This window comes from Pinus tabuliformis, chromosome 8 (assembly GCF_031772625.1).
Source record: "Pinus tabuliformis cultivar Carrire ecotype Pingquan chromosome 8, CPIR1, whole genome shotgun sequence".
Taxonomy (NCBI): Eukaryota; Viridiplantae; Streptophyta; class Pinopsida; order Pinales; family Pinaceae; genus Pinus; species Pinus tabuliformis.
Genome location: NC_142294.1, coordinates 1,639,097,500 through 1,639,120,055, shown reverse-complemented (window position 1 = coordinate 1,639,120,055; position 22,556 = coordinate 1,639,097,500).

Sequence of the window (22,556 nt, the reverse complement as noted above, 5' to 3'; positions counted from 1 at the left end):
AGCTTGGATCCTTTCCGGATCAATTTTAATACCATCCTTTGAGATGATATGTCCAAGTAATTTGCCTTCTTCGAGGCCAAATAGAGATTTCTTTGGATTCAAGGAAATGCCATATTTCCTGCATGTCATGAAAATTTGCCTGAGATGCTTGAGGTGTTCTTCATCAGATTTGGAAAATGGGGTTAAGTCATCAAGGTAGACAACTAGGAAATCATGTATTTCTCTAGCAAATGCAATATCCATTGCTCGTTGAAATGTAGCACCAGCGTTTTTAAGTCCGAATGGCATTTTTACATACTTAAATGTTCCCCATGGTGTGGTAAAAGCAGTTTTGTCTTGGTCGTCTGGGTGAACAAGTATTTGGTTGAAACCTGAAAATCCATCTAGCAAAGAAATTCTAGAGGCTCCCACTACTCTCTGCAATATGTGGTCCATTTTGGGCAAAGGATAATGGTCTTTTAGGGAGACTTGATTTAAATTTCTGAGATTTACACAAAGTCTGATCTCGCCTGACTTCTTTCTTGTGGGAACCAAATTGGAAACCCATTCAGAGAATCTGATGGGTGCTATTATCCCTACTTCAAAAATTCTTTTTACTTCCTTCTCAATCAGTGGGAGAAGGACAGGGTTTATTCTTCTCAGCTTTTGTTTAAATGGTTTCTGATTCGGTTTCAAGGGAATTGTGTGTTGTATTACAGAGGCATCATAAGATTTTAAATCCTCATATCTCCAAGCAAAGACATCTTGGAATTATTTGAACAAATCCACGTACTTGGGATTTTGATCAGCTGGTAAATTTTTGGACAGTTTGATCATTTTTGGGTTCTCTGCTGTCCCAATGTTATGTTCTTCTATCTCAGTGTTTATGGGTTTCAATTTTGGTTTTCTGGGGACATCATTGGCGTCAAACATGTCTTCTAGCGGGGTGAGGCCAGCAGGCAGAAAATTGTCTTTCAGATCCATGACTTCGGCCTCTGTTTTATCTATTTTCTCCAAGTGCATTTGTTTCAGCTCTTCAATGTTAGCATTATCGAAAACAGTTGGTCTCAGGATCTGTTTGGCTGTTACAGCCTGCTGATTTTCGTTTAATGCTTGTTGTTGTGGGTCCTCCATGGTATCCTCATCGATGTTTAGGCCTGCAAATTCATGTTGTAAGGTAAGAAAATTGTTTATTTGAGCATCATCCTCGAATACTTGCCAGTCTTTAATGTTATTCGGGACAACAGGCCTATGTTTAATTCAGCAGTGAAATGGTGATTTGGCTCAAAGGGAAGCTTGCATGTACTAGCGAAAGTGGCTAGGCTGTGAGCATGAATGTTATGATTCCTTGAAATCTTGGCAAGCTTGGATTCAGAGAATGCATTGAGTATATTAGTGGCAGCTGTCCTATAGGCCCTCATTCTATTGTCATTGGCAACAATGTTACCTTTCATTTGTTGGATTACTAGGTCGGAGTCACCTAGAATAGACACTTTTGCAGCTCCCAAAGCTTTTAGCAATTTAAGGCCTAAAAGGAGAGCTTCATACTCTGCCATGTTGTTGGTGCATCTGAAATTCAATCTATATGCATGACCTTGTGCATGATTGTTATGAGAATTATGAATCCATACACCTGCCCCTGCTCCTAACTTGTTAACAGATCCATCAAACTCTAAATACCATGTGATTTCTTGCTTGTGGCTAGTCTCAAGAGTTTGAGTCATTTTAGGATTGGGCAGATTTGAAAATTCTGTTTGGGGAGGTTCTCCTTGTATGCTGGCTGCATTGGCTGTTGTGGCAATTTGTTGAGTATGTGCAACTGCTTCTTGATTGATGTGTGCTTGCTGTTCTAAAGCCAAAGGCTTGTCATCAATTAGAGGGCAGCTATCATCGTTAAACAAGATAAACGAATCCAAATCAGTATGGAATGAGTAGATGGGGAAATTTTGGGGCTTGTCCTCACTACTTACCATGTATTTCATGAGAGTTTCTCTATATAGTCTTTTTGGTTGCCCAAAGACTGATATAGTGGCGTAAGAGAGGTCTAATTGAAGGGATCCTTGGAGCTTTGCTCCCCAAGATCTTGATAGGAGCATCCCATACTTTGGAGGGATGTCAGCCACTACAACATCCATGAGGATGGTCTTGTTAGGATATTGGACTAAGGAAACACACAAGTCCTTGATGAGACCTAAACACTTGACTTGACTTGAGTCAAAGGAGAATAAATCTTTATATGGCCTAGTGACATCAAGGTTTAGTCTTTCCATTACAGCTTTAGGCATAAGGTTGTGCGAGGCACCTGAATCAAACATTGCATTGTGCAAGATCTTGTTATGTATATGTAGGCTGACATAAAATGGTAGAACAGATCCATATGTTGATTTTTCATTAACTTCTGGACCAAACAGCAGTTCCGGGGTATCATCTAGAATATTAACATCATCCTTAACCTCTGGTATTTGCAGCGATTTTTGAATTTGCTGCCTATATACATCATGCTTAGCCAATTCTGAAAGAGGAATGGCTATCTTGAGTTTTCCTATTTCTGCTTCTAAGTTAAAAGGCCTTTCCGATGGAGTCTTAGTGTTGAAAATGGCAGTTTTTTCTTTTTCATTTGAATTGTGAGCTCTTTGCTCTTCTTTGCCAGCGTCAGGGAGAGTGATTGCTTGCGTTTTTCAGTGATGGGAAGGCTTTTTGGAATACTGTGCGCATTTTCCTTTGAAGGAGAACGTGGCGGGGGCTGATTATTAAAATGTTGTTTCTCTGTTATATCCTCTATTTGTGCTTGCTGCGTATTTGGAACAACTTTGTCAGCATTTTCTTCGACGGGAGCCTTACCTCTAATTTTGTTAGGTTGTTGTTTTTCTTTTGGTTTGATGGGCACGGGCACATCAACTATTCTGGTTCTGAGTTTATATTGCTTGTTTAGCTCATAGACAGCTGGGTCATAAGCTTGTTGAGAGTCGAAAGACTCTTGCGTTTGGAATTGCATTTGATGAAAATCATCACTTTCTTGGTCTTCTTTGGATAAGAAGATAAGCTGGTCATTCTTTAATCCCATAAGATTTATGTGAGAGTCTTCCAAAGGATCATTGGAAGTGGAAGCCTCTGTGTAATTTTCCTGAAAAGGAGGTCTTATTTCACGGTCTGGGCTAGTTCTTCCAGTGTTTGGGCTTTGATTCCTTCTGAAGTGTGGGTGCCTTACGGTGTTGGACTGTTGTCCTTCCCATGATGATTTCGTCTCAACACTTTCTACTCTTTCTCCCAGCCTTTGCATGCCACTGATAATAGCATCAAGCTTTTGATCAAAGGGTGAAGGTTCTTCATTAAAGGTAGTTCTTCTTTCATCTCTAGTTCTATTTCTTTTGGCAATTAAATTGGCTTCTACGGTCACGACAACATTTTGTGCCTCTGCAAGGGTTCGTGGAGCCCTTTCTTTTAACTGATATGCCATACCAGGGTCGAAACCATCAGGAAATTTGTACAAGGCAAGATCAGGGGGAGGCCTCAAGTTCTGTGGTATGGCATTATATACATTATTGAACCTTGCACAGTACTCCAAAACAGTCTCTCGAGGGCCTCTTTTAATTCAATCATATTCTCCTAGTATGTACAATGGGTCCTTCTTTTTCTCCCATCTATTGGTGAAGGCTAGGTAAAGTTCATCAGGAGTATTTATGGAATTTGCACCAAGTGATCTGAACCAGGTTCTTACATCACCTGTTAAACTTTGAACAAAAATTCTCATTCTTATGCTATCATCATCTATTTCGTAACTCTCAAAATAGTCTTGCATCTTCTTGGTATGCTGGATGGCTGTAGAAGAACCCGTACTGTCAAAGAATGTAATTTTAGATTGGTAATCTTGAGGCAAAGCCGCAGCATTAGCAGGTAGCTACACGGGTGCATATCTATTAGCCATGTTGGCAGGGATAAGTGGAACAACAGGGATAACAGGGATTACAGGAGCAGCAGTAACAACAACTGTGGAGGTGGTAGTATGTGTACTGAAAGGGGGTGTGGAAGAGGTATTTGGAGATGTGGATGATGAACCAAGGGAAATGGGGGTTGAACGAAATAAAACCTTGACTGGGGTTGGAATAAAGCTTGGCTGAACTGTTTCAGGATTCGAATCAGCAAAATCCTCTTTTTGATCTAATTTCCTCAGGTTCCTTGGGATCAAATTCGGATTTTCAACAGCAGCTTGAGGATTTGGGTCTGGATTTAATCTTGTATAGCGTTTCTTTGTCTTTGGAGCCAGTTCTAATAATATTTCAAGGGAATTTTCTTAAGAAAAATTTGGGTTACAGGAAACCTTTGCAGGTCTGATTTTATCCCAGTGGAGCTTTGCCAATTGATTTGTGAAATTATCTGAGGAAGTTCCCCAGTCGAGTCGCCATTATGTTATCACTCAGGTTGTCCCTAAAGCTCCTTAAAGGGATACGGCCGAGGTAACCACAAACCAATCTTTGGACTGCAGGTCCTAGCCTACCTGCAGTCAGAGAGGGCTCTCTCTTTATGATTTAGCTTTGTTGAAGATGATATTAGGCTAGCTAATGAGTTCAAGGGGGTTTTGTTTATGTTTGGTGGGAAGGAGGATGCTTTCAAATAGAGAGGCAATGCATAGTATGATAAGTTCAAACCATTGGGCATGGAGTTATGGAGTGAGACTGCTGGTGCATTTTCTTGGTCACAAGAGGAATGAGGAGCAAGGTAGCTGCTCATGAAACAATATTCAAGCTAAAAGAGATGGATTGGAGGCTAAGGAATGAGAGGCAACAAAGAGTCTCTCAATCAGGTTAGCAGAGGGGAGATGAATGAACTCTATCTAGGAGCAGCTAAGAATTCTTAGACAACAGTCATTCATATGTGAAATAGGTCCAACATGAGCCTGAAAGGAATTCATATTTATACCTAAATCAAGAAGAAAACATTAAAAAGCCACAGAAACTGAGCATAGAGTGCAGTCAAGCAAATTCTAAGCCAATCTTTTATTCTGTGACTTAAGCATGTATGAAATTGAGATAACATAGGTGAGAGACACTTATTGATCCATATAGCAGCACATGAATTCCATCATCCACTCTTCAACCATTAACAACACATCAAACAGTCCATCCTCCAAGCTTTTAGCAGTCTTTGATTAAAGAAATTATATCAGATACAGAGCGAGTCTCTAGAGGAGTCATACAACCAACCAACCCTTAAAACAGTGCAGAGGGTGCTATATAAAGAACATAGCTACAGACTTCCCTTGAACAACTGTCAAGGGGGAAAATATCTCAAAAAATATCTCTGAAAACAGATCAAAAGAGATCTTGTACAATTAATGTCATTGATCCTAATCGATGCTGAAAATAAATGCATAAAACATATTAAAACAGCTGAGTTGGGTAGCTGACATCAAAAATGGACTGAAAGAGCGCCTTGAGCCATGCGCTATCCTCTGTGTGATAACTGCGCATGGGCTGAGCAGTGCTGCCCAAAGGTGGCTTCATACATTGCCTTTGCAATAAATCAGCTTTAAAATCCCTTCTTTGTGTCTTCAAGTAGTCCTCCTGCCTTAAATGGCCATAATTGCAAGTTGGCGAGCCATTACAGCTCCATGTTGTCTTGCTGAAACTGCTGGGGCCCCTTTTGCCTTCATCTTCTTCGAAAAGCAACACTGATACTTCCCGTCGCTTCCTGATCTACTTTGGTACTGAATCTGGGCCTTTTCTTATCACTGATACCCTTTAAACTGTCCCATCGCCCCATTCTGCTTATTAATGCAAAAAAAAAAAAACACTGCTGCAAATGGTTCCCGCGGTCTTTGGAATGCTATCAGCGCTCTGGCCGATCAAAACTAGCCTTAAACTTTTGAAAAATGGTGCAAACAGGAGGAAAAAGTGTTGCCAACTGTGCCGAGGCCGATACTGGCCCCCTGGAGCAAAAACAGGGCTTGGAGCGATCTCAAAATGGTTAAGGAAACCGTCATTTCCTTTATACCTGGGCGGGCATGGGCGCCGCACAGAAAACATTTAAATGGCCCTTTTATTATAAACAGGTGGAATGCCATAAAAACATGAATTTTCATTGAAAAACGGCCAAATAGCGACACTGTTCATTTAATTAAATCGTGGCCGTTGGATCCGGCATGGGCCGATCGAACGGCCCAGATCTTATTGCAATATCGGCGTCGGGCGGACCGGGGGGTGGCACATAAACAATCGCCGAAACTGCGCGGACCCGATATGCTATAGGCCCATCCTTTTATTTGGAATCGCGTCCGGCCCATCGGCGATGTCATATCGGTGGATTTACAAAAATTTGGTTTGCGGACCCGAAATGCTAATATAACATGCTTTATTGTTATTTCGGCTCTGCCATATCGGGGCCTTCCCTTTCTCTGTGCAACGGGTTCCTTTCGGACCCGAAAACTTTACAAACCCGCCCTGGTAAAATTTCGGCTTCGCTGGTCAGAGCCAAACATAAGGGGTGGCCGCCGATCAAACATGGGCCGTTGATCTGGGAGAGCAATCCGACGGCCGGTGCTAAGTCGGAAGTTCGTTATCGGCGGGGACATGGGGGCTGCCACATAGAAATGCCGAAAACCCATCGGACCCGAAATATATTTATGTCGTGCTTTATTACTTTTCGGCTCCGCTGGTCGGAGCCATATGGGAGCGATGCGATTACATATGGGCCGTTGATCTGGGGCCCAAAAATGGATGGCTATGATTATTTCGGGACTTCGGCAATCGGCAGGGTGGAGGGCACAGCCTTTACACATTGCGATTGCCGAAACGCCGAGGGCCGTTTGATTTGGGCGGAAAGATGGACGACTTAGATTTGGTTGGCACTTTCGCTGTCGGAGCCATTATTTGCACAAAAATGCAAGGCAAATGAATTCAGAGGGGTATTCTTTATGCTTTTGAATGGTTTATAAGCCATCGGAAGGGGTCCGATGGCCCAAAAGGAGGAATTCTCATGCGTTGAAGGTTTTAACATGGTTTTTGCATGGTTTGGGTACTCTTATGCCTCGGAAGGAGTCCAAAGGCACTTAGGAGGAAAGTGATGAGGTATTGGGAGGGTTTAGTGGCCAAAGAGGGTTTCATGCCTTCTAAAGGCAAACCAAGGTCAAAGGGGTGATTTTTCAAACATGTGAAGGAGAATTGTGCAAAGGAATGAGTCCTTATGCACTTGGAAGATAGTTAGGGGGAGAAATGAGGATTCTTGCTGAGTTTCAGATAAACTTAGCAATTTCCAAGGATGTATATGGTTATTTTTCAACCAGGGGGAGGGATAAATATATAGGGGAGTTATATACATAATTTTAGTAGGGGAAGGGGAAATAGATAGGGAGATACATAGTAAAGTTAGTAGTTAATATGATAATGATGAGAAAAAGCGCTAAGAATGAAGTCTTAGGCTATCAATGGGGGAAAATGATTCATAGAAGCAGTATGGACATTACTTGAGTGAAGCAGATCTGCACTAAGGTAAATGATATGGAGAATGATGAAACTAAGAGGTACCAAGCAGATCTTGACCTCTTTTAGGGAAGTTAGTGAGTGATTTGCGGGAGAGGAAGAAGGGGGTGGTTAGACATGCATTTCTTGAAGTCCTCCAACTGAAAAACCGCCTTCAACTTGTGATATGATAGATGTAACACTTGACAATATGAAATGGATCACAAGCCATGATTCTGCAACCACAAAGCTACCTACCCGACCTACTCACCTAGCATTTTCTCTTCTTTTTGGTTTGGGTGCACTTGAACTAGCATACCCAGCTTTTCACTCTTTCTTCTTGCTGTGCTCCTATCTACTTCTACACTTATTTCAGCCAGGGGCTCAGATTAAACTGTTGAGCACCCTTGTTTCTCTACCTATCTACAAAAAGATTAAGCTGTTTGGACAGATATTTATTCTCTATATTCTACAACAAGAAATTGAAACCTAGGGAGGCCAAGATTAAGCTGTTTGGCCTACCCTTAACTGAAAACTGATCAAAATGGATTACTTATCAAAACTGGAACAAAGCAGTAGCATTAAAACTGGCACACCTTCATGGATACTTCTCTGGTCATCTGTAGCAAATATGGAGCATTGCAGCATGCATAGTACGACATATTTGGCATGTAAAAATGTCGATCATGAAAGATGATTAACCTGCTACAGCAGGAGGCTAACACAACAAATATCCCTTAAATTAAGGAGATTATCCCTTAATTAAGGAGATAAGGATGAGTTATAATTGAGTTGTAATTAGTTAGCTCAGTTAACTGAGTTATGTTCAATGAAATTAGTTCCAAACAGTTTGAGGAACTAATTGTGAGTTCAGTTAGTTAATGCACGCATGCATCAAACTAGTGTACTCCAGATAACCAAAGATTCTCTCATAAATAACTGATGCATGTCTATTCAAAGAAAGACCCAGTTGATATTAAAGACAGAGACAATGTACTATCGGTTGCAAGAATTTTCCTATAAGGAAAACTCTTGCATGCAGAAGGAATTCATTCCTTGAGATTTGCGCAGTTTTACAGGGTGTAAGATTAGTGTGAGTGATCAGTGTTACACTTGGTAACAGCTGAATCACCCAGGAAAAAGAGTGCAAGGAAGTAGGAGCTTGGAGGGCAGAGGAGAAGGCATATGAGCAGTCTATTTTGTCTGTGAGCATCGAGAGGGATTGTAATGAGAGCTGGCTAGCTGTGAGAGCTAAAGCTTTCTGTAATCTTGATATATTTCCACTTGTATGATAATACAGATAGTAGGGTTTTTAGCTGATGCTTTCCCCGGAGTATTCTTCTGTGTTTCATGTGCATTGATTCTTCTTCTGGTTATATGTGTTCTGCTTGATCTTGCTCAAATCTATTAAGCTTCCACAAGTTTGATTGTAGAAGTATATTAAAGTATTTTGCTTTAGTTATATTGTTATATACCTAGGGGGGTAATATGGGGTACAAAGGGAGGTACCCAAGGTAATAATGTAATAATGGGATGGGCCATAGTAATAAATAAGGTGGTTAACCATATCATGTAAGGAACCACAAGTAGTTAGTAATAATGTAATGGGCCCATGGTATTGGTTCGATGGTATGAGGGAACCATCGTAATGACCCATGGTATTGTATGTATGAGGCCTATATAGAGGCTAGAGACTCCACATGGAGAGATGACAAGGATTATTATATGAACAGGCATATGGCTTGTGGAGTGTTCTCCTTCCTTGAGTGAATGTATGGTGTTGCCCTACCTTAAGGGTTTGATCAATAAAGAGAATCATTTATATATATTCAGATCTTGTTGCTTTTGGTGATTATTCTTGGTTTTATTTTCATTGTCTTATATTTTTAGATTAGATCTATAACAAGTGGTATCAGAGCACTTTCTTGGGCAAAAAAGTGGAGAATTTTTTTAATTTTTTGTAGGATTTCAGGGGTGGTGAGTTTGCAGATCAGATATGTACGTTTTGGTGCAAGATCTACAAAATTTAATTGTAGATTTGGATTCTATGTGAAAAAATACCTGATTAAAAAAAAAAAATCGGTCGAATCGGAGTCTGGATGAAGGAGATATCGTTGATTTAAAAATCAGCGGGTGTTGCAGATAATTTTTTGGGGAAACGAGTTTGCGGTGCATATATGGATGTCCTGGTGTAAGATATATAAAATATAATTGCAAATCTAGATTCTTTATGAAAAAATATCCGATTTCAAAAAAAAAATTAGCCAAATCGGAGTCCGGATGAGGGAGATATCGCTGATTTAAAATCAACGCTTTTTTCATAATTTTTGGTGACGATGGGAGAATTGCAGCGCAAATCTAATATTCCAGTGCCTGGATCGGGATTTATATCACATGGGCAGATGCAGAATGGTTGTTCCATTTCCGAAAATAGGTCATAATAGAAATTCTGAGCAATATTGACGGAATTGTGGCCATTTCAAATTTTTGCCAAGTAAGTAATTTTTTCTCAAACCCTATTCATGGAAAATTTTACAGGAAAAGATGATAGCCCTACTATTGAAGAATTCATACAAAGACTAAAGTCCAAATATGGGATATTTTGGAGGTCTCTAGTACCGATTAGTTAGAAAGAAGAAGCCGACATATGGTGGAACTCACTTGGCATCAAAGACTTGTCCAAATTTTCGTTTGGAGAATTGTAAAAACTCCTTATGGACAAATGGTCTTGTACTAGAAAAAAGAATGAGACACGTAAGAGGTTATTTTTTACTAGTGTCTCCTTATTGCAAGTTCAGGGATTGATTCAGAAGGAGAAAATCATTGTCTATAAATCCGAGTTGCAAGCAAAATCTCATAAATGTCAACTTGGCAAAAAAATTGCAAGTGCCAGCAAAACACATGGAGCACACACAGGTTAATAATGAACAAGTGCAAGTTTATAAAGATTTGAAGATTTCTATGGAAAAGTATGTATTGCATTCTGATTTTTATGCTTCAGATATGGCTAATGAGGATGTTGTTTTGGGATACCCATGGATGGAATCTGTGGGTACTATTAATATTAATGTGCAGAAGAAATTCCTGAAGCTCTGGTATGAAAAGAAGAAAATTACATTACAAGATATTTCCATCAATAAACAGGTAGAGTCCACGGAGGTTGACACAGAAGATGTTCCAGGGACTGACATATCAGATGATGAGCAGTTGATGGTCGACAATCAAACACAAACAGAGGCTGAAGCCGAAAAGGTTACAGGTGCTGACACATCTGATGAGGGTTCAATGGTTGAAGTAATATTAGAAGATAAGACACCACAAAAAGCACCACAACATGCACCAGATAACAGTCAGGCTCTAGTATGGGGTGAATTAAAGAAAAAGACACTGTGGGTTAAAACTTCAACATATCATCACCCACATCACCCCACAAGACAACAACCAACAAGATGGAAACCAATTAGCCACAAGGACAACAACCCCCACATGACAGATAGAGTGGAGCGAAGATCCACCTACTACACATCAACACAGAAGAGCTATCACGGTCAACGTCCATCTCAAGCGAGTGAGGCACCAGTGAGATTGAGGGTTCACCTTTCTCTTGGATGGCTAGATGCACGTGCATGATACTAGTGGACTAGTCTTTTGAGTAGATCTTATTATTTGTGTTCTTCCCATGTTTCGGGGACGAAACATGTGAAGGGGGGTGGAATGTTATATACCTAGGGGGGATAATATGGGGTACAAAGGTAGGTATCCAAGGTAATAAAGTAATAATGGGAGGGGCCATAGTAATAAATAAGGTGGTTAACCCATATCATGTAAGAGACCACAAGTAATTATTAATAATGTAATGGGCCCATGGTATTAGTTCGATGGTATGAGGGAACCATGGTAATGACCCATGGTATTGTATGTATGAGGCCTATATAGAGGCTAGAGTCTCCATATGGAGAGATGTCAAGGATATTGTATGAACAGGCATATGGCTTGTGGAGTGTTCTTCTTCTTTAAGGAGTGAATGTATGGTGTTGCCCTACCTTAAGGGTTTTGATTAATAAAGAAACATTTCTATTTATATTCAGATATTGTTATTCTTGGGTTTATTTATATTATCATATATTTTCAGATTAGATCTATAATAAGTGGTATCAAAGCTATAACAAGTGGTATCAGAGCCATAACATATATTGCACTATCAGGCTAATCTACAGTCAGAATTTCTACATGGTATCAGAGCAAAGGTTATCGGAGCTGTGAACAGTATATAGAGAAGAGAATTCGAAGTTTGAAGTTCGAGATTGCAGGTACAAATCGAATTCATCTCATACTTTAGGTTGGTCAATGGCATTCTATGGCTTGAGACTCGAGTATGCCTTGGAAGGCAGCTCGAATTACATAGCATGGAAAGATAGAATGGAAGTTGTATTAGAAGAAAATGGTTTGAAGGATTTCATTGATCAAGAAATCCCCAAGCCAGCGGCAACTAATGCACAAGAATTGGTTGAATGGAAGAAGTGTGTGGCAAAGGTGAGACAGATTCTTCTGAAGGGAGTTCGAGACCATATTTTCTCGAGTCTCCATGGGAAGGATACTTCGTTTTCAATGTGGAAGACATTGAAGGACCTCTATCAGAACAATAGCGACCAAAGAAAATTGGTGCTCAAGGATAAGCTTCGAAAAATGAAGATGGAGAAGGGCGATACTATTTATACACATTTGAACAAGCTCACCACCTGTATATATGAGCTTGGTAGTGTGGGAATAACTACTACTGATGATGATATGGTGAGCCTTTCTCTCCTCAGTCTTCCAAAAAGCTGGAATAGCTACCAGGACTCTGTAAATGAAAGAGAGAAAGTACTAGATTGGGAACGAATGTGGTCATATCTCATGTAGGAGGAGATCAGGAGGTGCACTCGAGACAGTTTTTCATCAAAGAATGATGATGAAGAAAATCTGGCCTTAGCGAGTAAGGCAAGGAAAGGGAAAGGGAAGGCTTCCCATTCCAAATCGAATTCTTCTCATGGAGGGAAGAAGGGTAACAAATCTAAAGTGAGATGCTTTAATTTTCACGAGATGGGACATTAAGCAACTAATTTCCCATTGAAGAAGTCCAAGAAGGGGTCCACAAAAGGATCGGAAAGTGAGGAATTAGGCTCTCAATTTGAAGTGGACTTTACCGTCATCGCATGTATGGTTTCATCAATGGTGGGTTGTGTTTGGTTTCTTGATAGTGGAGCCTCATTCCACATGACTGGTGATAAACATTTATTCAGTACCTTGGAGGAGAAAGACCTCAAGATGCGCATAGAAATGGGTGGTGACGGAAAGTACAATGTTCAGGAGTGGGCACGATTGATTTTTAGAGGGAGCATGGAGCTCCTCTCACCTTGACAGATGTGAAGTATGTGCCTGGACTGAAGAAGAACTTGGTATTGGTCATGATGTTGCAGGACAAAGGCTACGATGTTGTCCTCAGTAAAGGAAAGGCATTCCTAAGACACATAGCCACGAGTCAAACCAACAGGATTGGGATTCGAGTGAAGAATCTCTATAAAATAGACGTAGATGACTGTGTTGCATTGAGTTCGAAAGCAGAATTGATAGAAAGCCAAGACATTGGCGAGTTATGGCACAGGCAGTTGGGCCATTTTCATCATGGGGCCTTGAAGATAATGCAGCAGATATCTACAGGACTTCCCAAAGGTAAACTTGAGAAAGTTGACACATGCAAAGGTTGTACCTTGGGAAAGCGCACCAAGTCTTCCTTTCATGATCGAGACAGTCGAGCAGAAGCGATCTTAGAGCAAGTTCATACTAACTTGTGTGGACCATTTTTTATGGAATCCACAGTGAAGCAAAGGTATTATGTGATTTTCATTGATCATTATTCTTGTGAATGCTAGATTTATTTCATGCAGAAGAAGGATCAAACCTTATCAAAGTTTTGTGAGTTCAAAGCTTTGGTTAAGAAAGAATCAGGGAAGAAACTCAAGGCCTTGAGAAGTGACAATGGTGGAGAATACATCTCTCAAGAGTTTAAGGACTTCTGTGCAGTGGAAGGAATTAAACGAGAGTTGACGACACCTCATAACCCACAACAGAATGGGGTGCCTGAGAGTAAGAACAAAAAGATTGTAGGGGCAGCACGGGCAATTTTGCATGACTAGGGCCTACCACTTCATTTGTGGGCTGAGGCATGCAACATAGCGGTCTATTTGCAGAATAGAAGCTCGCACCGCATACTTGGGATGAAAACACCAGACGAAGCTTTCTCCGATAAGAGACCAGATGTGGGTCACTTCAAGATCTTTGGCTCATCGGTATATTTCGATGTGACAAAGGATGCATGAAAGAACCTTGAGCCGACAACTGAGTTGGGGATACTTATGGGGTACACTAATACACCCCACAACTATTGGATGTACTTGCCTACCAGTCGGAGGATAGTGGTTCGCAGAGATCTCAAGTTTGATGAGAAGAAGGCCATGCGAGTTTTCCTTGAGAGGGAGATCCAACTACAGGCTGTGCAGGAACTATTGTTCCTAAGGAGGAGGAGCCTCAGACTGATGTGGAGCAGCGCAGGCAGAGGTTCCAGGAGTGGAGACATCCACTCAATCTAAGTCTTCTAGAGATGGACGGAAGTGCACAAGAGAAGTTGATAGGTTGTTGTCGGATGCGAGAGAGAATGTGGGAGAACCATCTTCTCAGCGCAGACAGAGGAGGTCACCTGAGAGGTACACTAGATACACGACCCTTGTTGGGGAATGTATTAAGACCGAGCCATCCTCCATTGAGGAAACAGTGTAGCAGCCGATTTGGGTTCATGCTATGGTGGAGAAGTATGACTACATAGTTCGTAATGGTGTTTGGGATGTGGTTCCAAGACTGGAGAACAAGTCAGTTGTGAGTTCTTGTTGGCTTTACATGGTAAAGCAAGCTGTTGATGGTAGTGTGGAGAAACAGAAGGCAAGATTTGTTTCCCGTGGTTTCTCACAGGTCAAGGGGATTGACTATGATGAGACTTTTGCTCCTGTAGCAAGGTACTCATCTATTAGATCGATGTTGGCACTATCAGCACAGATGGGTTGGAAGATCCATCAGATGGATGTGAAGACTTCATTCCTCAAGGGAAAGATTGAGGAAGAGGTGTACATAGAACAGCCGGAAGATTTTGAGACCTTCGATCATGAGTCGCATGTGTGCTGACTCAAGAGAGCTTTGTACGGGCTGAAGCAAGCACCTCGTGCTTGGTATACCAGGATCGACAACTACTTCACTGGGTTGGGCTTCACAAAGAGTGAAGTGGACGCGAACCTATACCACATCATGGTGAAAGGTAAGCAGTTGATCATTGTACTTTATGTTGATGATCTCATATTGATAGGTGATGATCAGTTGATCATGTCTTGCAAGGAGTACCTTGTAAGAGAATTCGAGATGAAAGACATGGATCTCATGCATTACTTCCTTGGCATGGAAGTATGGCAGAAGGATGGGGAGTTGTTTATGTCTTAGGGCAAGTATGCTAATGAGATACTCAAGAGATTCCACATGGAGAAGTGCAAGCCCATGCAGACTCCTATAGTAGGTAACTGGAGAAAGGAGGATGCTACTTCAGGAGAACTAGTAGAAGCTACTGTGTACAGGCAGCTTGTGGGTTCACTAATGTACTTAGTGAACACATGACCAAATTTGTGCTATAGGGTGAACCAACTGAGTTAAGCTATGGTTCAACCTACCAAGATATTTTGGAAGGCGATAAAGCATGTATTAAGATACCTCAAAGGCACATCTCAATATGGATTATGGTATAGATAGACAAAGGGAGTGAAGCTACGGGGCTTCACTGATGCAGATTAGGCAGGGAGTCCATCAGATCGGAAGAGAACATCAGGTGGAATTTTCAACCTTGGGTTGGTGAGAGTTTCTTGGTATAGCGGGAAACAGAGGTCAGTTGCACTCAGCACGTCAGAGGCTGAATACATGGCTGCAAGTCAGGTAGCATGTGAGGCCATCTGCATGCGGAAAATTTTAGGTTGTTTTTTTTATCAAAGGATGGATCCAACTGTGATCTATTGCGATAATCAGAGTTATATAAAACTCTTTGAGAATACAATGTTTCATGACAGGTCGAAGCACATCGACATTTGGTATCATCATCTCAGAGACTATGTGGCGAGGAGGATCATGTTGTTGCAGTATATTTCAACCTAGGAGCAAGATGCTAACATTTTGACTAAGGCATTGTCAAAGTGTAAATTCGAGTTCCATAGGGATAGGATCAGGGTGGTAGATAATCATTTTCTTGTTGAGAGGGAGTGTTGAAATGTGGCAACAAGACTATTCCAATTTTAATTTGTCCTTGAATTGAAATTTGAATTTAGTCTCACTAGCTGCTGGAAAAATAATTAGTTAATTCATCTTGGATTAATTAGTTGGAGAAATTCAAGATAGAAGTCTTTGTGAAGTCATGCAATAGTTATCCCTTAAATTAAGGAGATTATCCCTTAATGAAAGAGATAAGGATGAGTTATAATTGAGTTGTAATTAGTTAGCTTAGTTAACTAAGTTATGTCCAGTTAAATTAGTTCCAAACAGTTTGAGGAACTAATTGTGAGTTTAGTCAGTTAATGCATGCATGCATCAAACTAGTGTGCTCCAAACAACTGAATATTCTCTCATAAATAACTCATGCGTGTCTATTCAGAGAAAGACCCAGTTGAGATTAAAGAGAGGGACAATGTATTATCAGTTGTAAGAATTTTCCTATAAGGAAAACTCTTGCATGCAAAAGGAATTCATTCCTTGAGATATGCGTAGTTTTACAGGGTCTAAGATCAGTGTGAGTGATCAGTGTTACACTTGGTAACAACTGGATCACCTAGGAAAAGCAACGCAAGGAAATAGGAGCTTGGAGGGCAGAGGAGAAGGCATATGAGCAGTCTATTTTGTTTGTGAGCATCGAGAGGGATTATACTGAGAGCTGGAATTCTTTGAGAGCTAAAGCTTTGTGTAATATTGATATATTTCCACTTGTATGATAATACAGATAGCGAGGTTTTTAGCTGAGGCTTTCCCCATAGTATTCTTCTGTGTTTCATGTGAATTGATTCTTCTTCTAGTTCTATGTGTTTTTCTTGATCTTGCTCAAATCTATTAAGCTTCCGAAAGTTTGATTGTAGAAGTAGATTAAAGTATTTTGCTTTAGTTATATTGCATTATTAGGTTAATCTATAGTCATAATTTCTATATGGTATTAGTCAAAGGTTATCAAAGCTGTGAAAAGTATACGGAGAAGAGAATTCGAAGTTTGAAGTTCGGAATTGCAGGTACAAATCGAATTCATCTCATACTTCAGGTTGGTCAATGGCATTTTATGGCTTGAGACTCGAGTATGCCTTGGAAGGCAGCTCGAATTACATAGCATGGAAATATAGAATGGAAGCTGCATTAGAAGAAAATGGTTTGAAGGATTTCATTGATCAAGAAATCCCCAAGCCAGCTACAGCTAATGCACAAGAATTAGTTGAATGGAAGAAGTGTGTGGCGAAGGCGAGATAGATTCTTTTGGAGGGAGTTCGAGACCATATTGTCTCGAGTCTCCATCGGAAGGATACTCTATTTTCAATGTGGAGGAAATTGAAGGACCTCTATTAGAACAATAGCGACTAGAGGAAACTGGTGCTCAAGGATAATCTTTGGAAAATCAAGATGGAGAAGGGCGATACTATTTCTACATATCTGAACAAGCTCACCACCTACAGAGATGAGCTTGGTAGTGTGGGAATAACTACTGTCGATGATGATATGGTGAGCCTTTCTCTCCTCGGTCTTCCAAAGAGCTGGAATAGCTACTAGGACTCTGTAAATGGAAGAGAGAAACTGCCGGATTGGTAATGACTATGGTCAGATCTCATGCAGGAGGAGCACTCGAGATCGTTCTTCATCAAAGAATGATGATGAAGAAAATATGGCCTTAGCAAGTCAAGGAAAGGGAAAGGGAAGGCTTCCCATTCCAAATCGAATTCTTCTCATGGAGGAAAGAAGGGTGACAAATCTAAAGTGAGATGCTTTAATTGTCACGATATGGGACATTATGCAACTAATTTCCCATGGAAGAAGTCCAAGAAGGGATCCACAAAAGGATCTGAAGGTGAGGCATTAGGCTCTTAGTTCGAAATGGACTTTTCCCTTATCGCATGTATGGTTTCATCGATGGTGGGTTGTGTTTGGTGTCTTGATAGTGGAGCCTCATTCCACATGACTGACGATAAAAGTTTATTCAGTACCTTGGAGGAGAAAGACCTCGAGATGCGCATAGAGATGGGTGATGAAGGAAAGTACAGTGTTTCAGGAGTGGGGATGGTTTCTTTTCAGAGGGAGCATGGAGCTCCTCTCACCTTGACAGATGTGAAGTATGTGCCTGGATTGAAGAAGAACCTGGTATCGGTCGCGATGTTGGAGGACAAAGGCTACGATGTTGTCTTCAGTAAAGGAAAGGCATTCCTAAGACACATAATCACGAGTCAGACCAAGAGGATTGGGATTCGAGTGAAGAATCTCTAGAAACTAGAGGTAGATGAATGTGTTGCATTGAGTTTGAAAGGAGAATTGGTGCAAAGCCAAGACATTGGCGAGTTATGGCACAGGTAGTTTGGCCATTTTCATCATGGGGTCATGAAGATAATGCAGCAGATATCTACAGGACTTCCCAAAGGTAAACTTGAGAAAGTTGACACATGCAAAGGCTGTACCTTGGGAAATTATGCCAAGGCTTCCTTTCATGATCGAGACAGTCTAGCAGAAGTAGTCTTAGAGCGAGTTCATACTAATTTGTGTGGACCATTCTTGACAGAATCCACAGTGAAGCAAAGGTATTATGTGATTTTCATTGATGATTATTCTCGTAAATGCTGGATTTATTTCATGCAGAAGAAGGATCAAACCTTCTCAAAGTTTTGTGAGTTCAAAGCTTTGGTTGAGAAAGAATCAAGGAAGAAGTTCAAGGCCTTGAGAAGCGAAAACGGTGGAGAATATGTATCTCAAGAGTTTAAGGACTTCCGTGCAGCAGAAGGAATTAAACAGGAGTTGACAACACCTCATAACCCACAACAAAATGGGGTAGCCGAGAGGAAGAACAGAACGATTGCAGGGGCAGCACGAGCGATGCTCCATGACCAAGGCCTACCACTTCTTTTGTAGGCTGAGGAATGCAACACAACGGTCTATTTGCAGTATAGAAGCCCACATCACATACTTGGGATGAAAACACAAGAGGAAGCTTTCTCGGTAAGAGACCAGATGTGGGTCACTTCAGGATATTTGTCTCATCGGTATATTTCCATGTGACAAAGAATGCACGGAAGAAGCTTGAGCTGACACCTGAGTTGGGGATACTTGTGGGGTACACTGATACACCCCACAATTATCAAGTATACTTGCCTACCAGTCGAAGGATAGAGGTTGGCAGAGATCTCAAGTTTGATGAGTGGATGGCCATGCAAGTTTCCCTTGAGAGGGAGCTCCAACTACAGGCTGTGGAGGAACTGTTGGTTCCTAAGGAGGAGGATCCTCGAACTGATGTTGAGACTGAGCCATCTTCCTTTGAGGAAGTAGAGCAGCATCCGATTTGGATTGATGCTATGGTGGAGGATTATGACTCCATAGTTCATAACAGTGTTTGGGGTGTGGTTCCAAGACCGAAGAACAAGTCAGTTGTGATTTCCCGTTGGCTTTACAAGGTAAAACAAGCTATTTATGGTAGTGTGGAGAAACATCAAGGCAATATTTGTTGCCCGTGGTTTCTCACAGGTCGAGGGGATTAACTATGATGAGACTTTTTTCCTGTAGCAAGGTAATCATCTATCAGATCGATGCTGTCAGTATCAGCACAAATGGGTTGGTATATCCATAAGATAGATGTGAATACTACATTCCTCAATGGCAAGATTGAGGAAGAGGTGTACATAGAACAACCGGAAGGTTTTGATACCTTCGATCATGATTCACATGTGTGCCGACTCAAGGGAGATTTGTACGGGCTAAAGCAAGCACCTCATGCTTGGTACACCAGGATCGACAACTACTTCACCATGTTGGGCTTCACAAAGAGTGAAGCGAATGTGAGCTTGTACCACATCACGGTGAAAGGTAAGCAGTTGATCATTTTACTTTATGTTGATGATCTCATATGACAGGTGATGATCAGTTGATCATGTCTTGCAAGGAGGACCTTGCAAGAAAATTCGAGATGAAAGACACGGGTCTCATGCATTACTTCCTTGGCATGGAAGTATGGTAGAAAGATGGGGAGTTGTTTGTGTCTTAGGGCAAGTATGCCAATGAGATACTCAGGAGATTCCACATGGAGAAGTACAAGCCCATGCAAACTCCTCTAGCAGGTTACTGGAGGAAGGAGGATGCTACTTTAGGAGAAGTAGTAGAAGCTAATGTGTACAAGCAACTTGTGGGTTCACTGATGTACTTAGTGAACAAACGATCAAATTTGTGCTATGCGTTGAACCAACTGAGTCAAGCTATGGTTCAGCCTACCAAGATGTTTTGGAAGGTGACAAAGCATGTATTGAGATACCTCAGAGGCACATCTCAGTATAGATTATGGTACAGACAGATAGAGGGAGTGAAGATACAGGGCTTCACTAATGCAGATTGGGCAGGGAGTCCATCAGATCGGAAGAGCACATCAGGTGGAATTCTCAACCTTGCGTCAGCGGTAGTTTCTTGGTACAGTAGGAAACAGAGGTCGGTTGCACTCAGCATGATAGAGGCTGAATACATGGTTGCAAGTCAGGCAGCATGTGAGGCCATCTAGATGCGGAAAATTTTAGTTGGTTTGTTTGATCAAAGGATGGATCCAACTGTGATCTATTGCAATAATCAGAGTTGTATCAAACTCTCTAAGAATTTAGTATTTCATGACAGGTCCAAGCACATCGACATTGTCTATCATCATCTCAGAGACTGTGTGGTAAGGAGGATCATGTTGTTGTAGTATATTTCAACCGAGGAGAAAGATGCTGACATTTTGACTAAGGCATTTTCAAAGTGTAAATTCGAGTTCCATAGAGACAGGATCGGGGTGACGGATAATCCCTTTCTTGTTGAGAGGGAGTGTTGAAATGTGGCAACAAGACTATTCCATTTTTAATTTGTCCTTGAATTAAAATTTAGAATTAAAATTTGAATTTAGTCTCACCAGCTGCTTGAAAAATAATTAATTAATTCATCTTGGATTAATTAGTTGGAAAAATTCAAGCTAGAAGTCTTTGTGAAATCATGCAATAGTTATCCCTTAAATTAAGGAGATTATCCCTTAATTAAGGAGATAAGGATGAGTTATAATTGAGTTGTAATTAGTTAGCTTAGTTAATTGAGTTATGTCCAATTAAATTAGTTCCAAACATTTTGAGGAACTAATTGTGAGTTCAGTCAGTTAATGCATGCATGCATCAAACTAGTGTACTCTAGATACTGAATATTCTCTCATAAATAAAGCATGCATGTCTATTTAGAGAATGTCCAAGTTGAGATTAAAGATAGGGACAATGTATTATCAATTGCAAGAATTTTCCTATAAGGAAAACTCTTGCATGCAGAAGGAATTCATTCCTTGAGATTTGCGCAGTTTTACAGGGTGTAAGATCAGTGTGAGTGATCAATGTTACACTTGGTAACAGCTGGATCACCCAAGAAAAACAGTGCAAGGAAATAGGAGCTTGGCGGGCAGAGGAGAAGGCATAAGAGTAGTCTATTTTTTCTGTGAGCATCGAGAGGGATGGTACTGAGTGCTGACTAGCTCTGAGAGCTAAAGCTTTGAGTAATCTTGATATATTTCCACTTATATGATAATACAGATAGCGGGGTTTTTAGCTGAGGCTTTCCCTAGAGTATTCTTCTGTGTTTCATGTGCATTGATTCTTCTTCTGGTTATATGTGTTTTGCTTGATCTTGCTCAAATCTATTAAGCTTTCGCAAGTTTGATTGTAGAATTAGATTAAAGTATTTTGCTTTAATTATATTGCATTATCAGGTTAATCTACAGTCAAAATTTCTACACAACTCAAGCTTGGGATCATCACAGAAAGTTATCCTTGTATAAGGATAATAATCAATGATCATGAACTTTCTGGGTAGCCACCCAAAGAAGGCTAGTGAAAAGTTGATCAATGATGGGCCTGCATGTTGTCTCATATGGTCTATCCACCTCCTCATCTGTGGGGTCCTCGGATCGATGGGCTCAAGTATAATCTTCTGAGGCTGCAGTAGTGGCACCGGCTCTAGAGCGAAAGAGACAATATCTCTCTATAGCCAAAGTTATTCAAATTCCACTCCTTTTCTTTAGTAAGTTGTTCCTTCAAATTGACCAAGACACCCTCACTCCAGTTGAATACTTTTGGCTATAGAAACTCGATCGGGCCACATTTCATGTATGATTTGCTTGCTACATGAAGTGTTGAGTTTCCTGCCAATCTTTTGATAATGAATAATATCGTTCTCAAAGGTAATTGGGTTACATCCTTTATGCTAATCTTCCCATCCCTAGTAGGAAGGGCTCGAGGTCTGGAATAGGTAGCGATATAGTCTTTCACCATCTCGCCGCCACTTCTTCCACCTAGAAGAGAGACGGGGGTACCTTGCTTTGACAATCTTGTCATAAAGTAAATATTCTCTATGTGTATCTCGAGTAGATTATCCCCAAACCTAAGCGCCTATGCCTAAGTATCCCATGAATGGACAAGGTAATTTAACAACTCCATTTTTTCCTTATAACAAGTAGCCAGAAGAATTTCAATAACCCACAACTTTTGAGCTCCTGGATGGTAGAAGGGTCATTTTCCGTATTTAAAAATTATTCCTCGTGTTCTCTTTCTCTCTAGATGAATGTCATTTTGTACTGATGGGTACTTGAAACATCAACAAGGGATCCATTAGGCTCTTTCCCATGCAAAAACTTGATAACATTTGAGGCAAAATTGAGAAAAAATTAGGAAAATGTGCCCAAGGCACCCGAGCAGTGTCTACCAAAGCATTGCACCTGTCCCTGCAGTGTTCCCTTGCCTAGGTGCAATGCATATTTTGACATTGGGGGGTGCG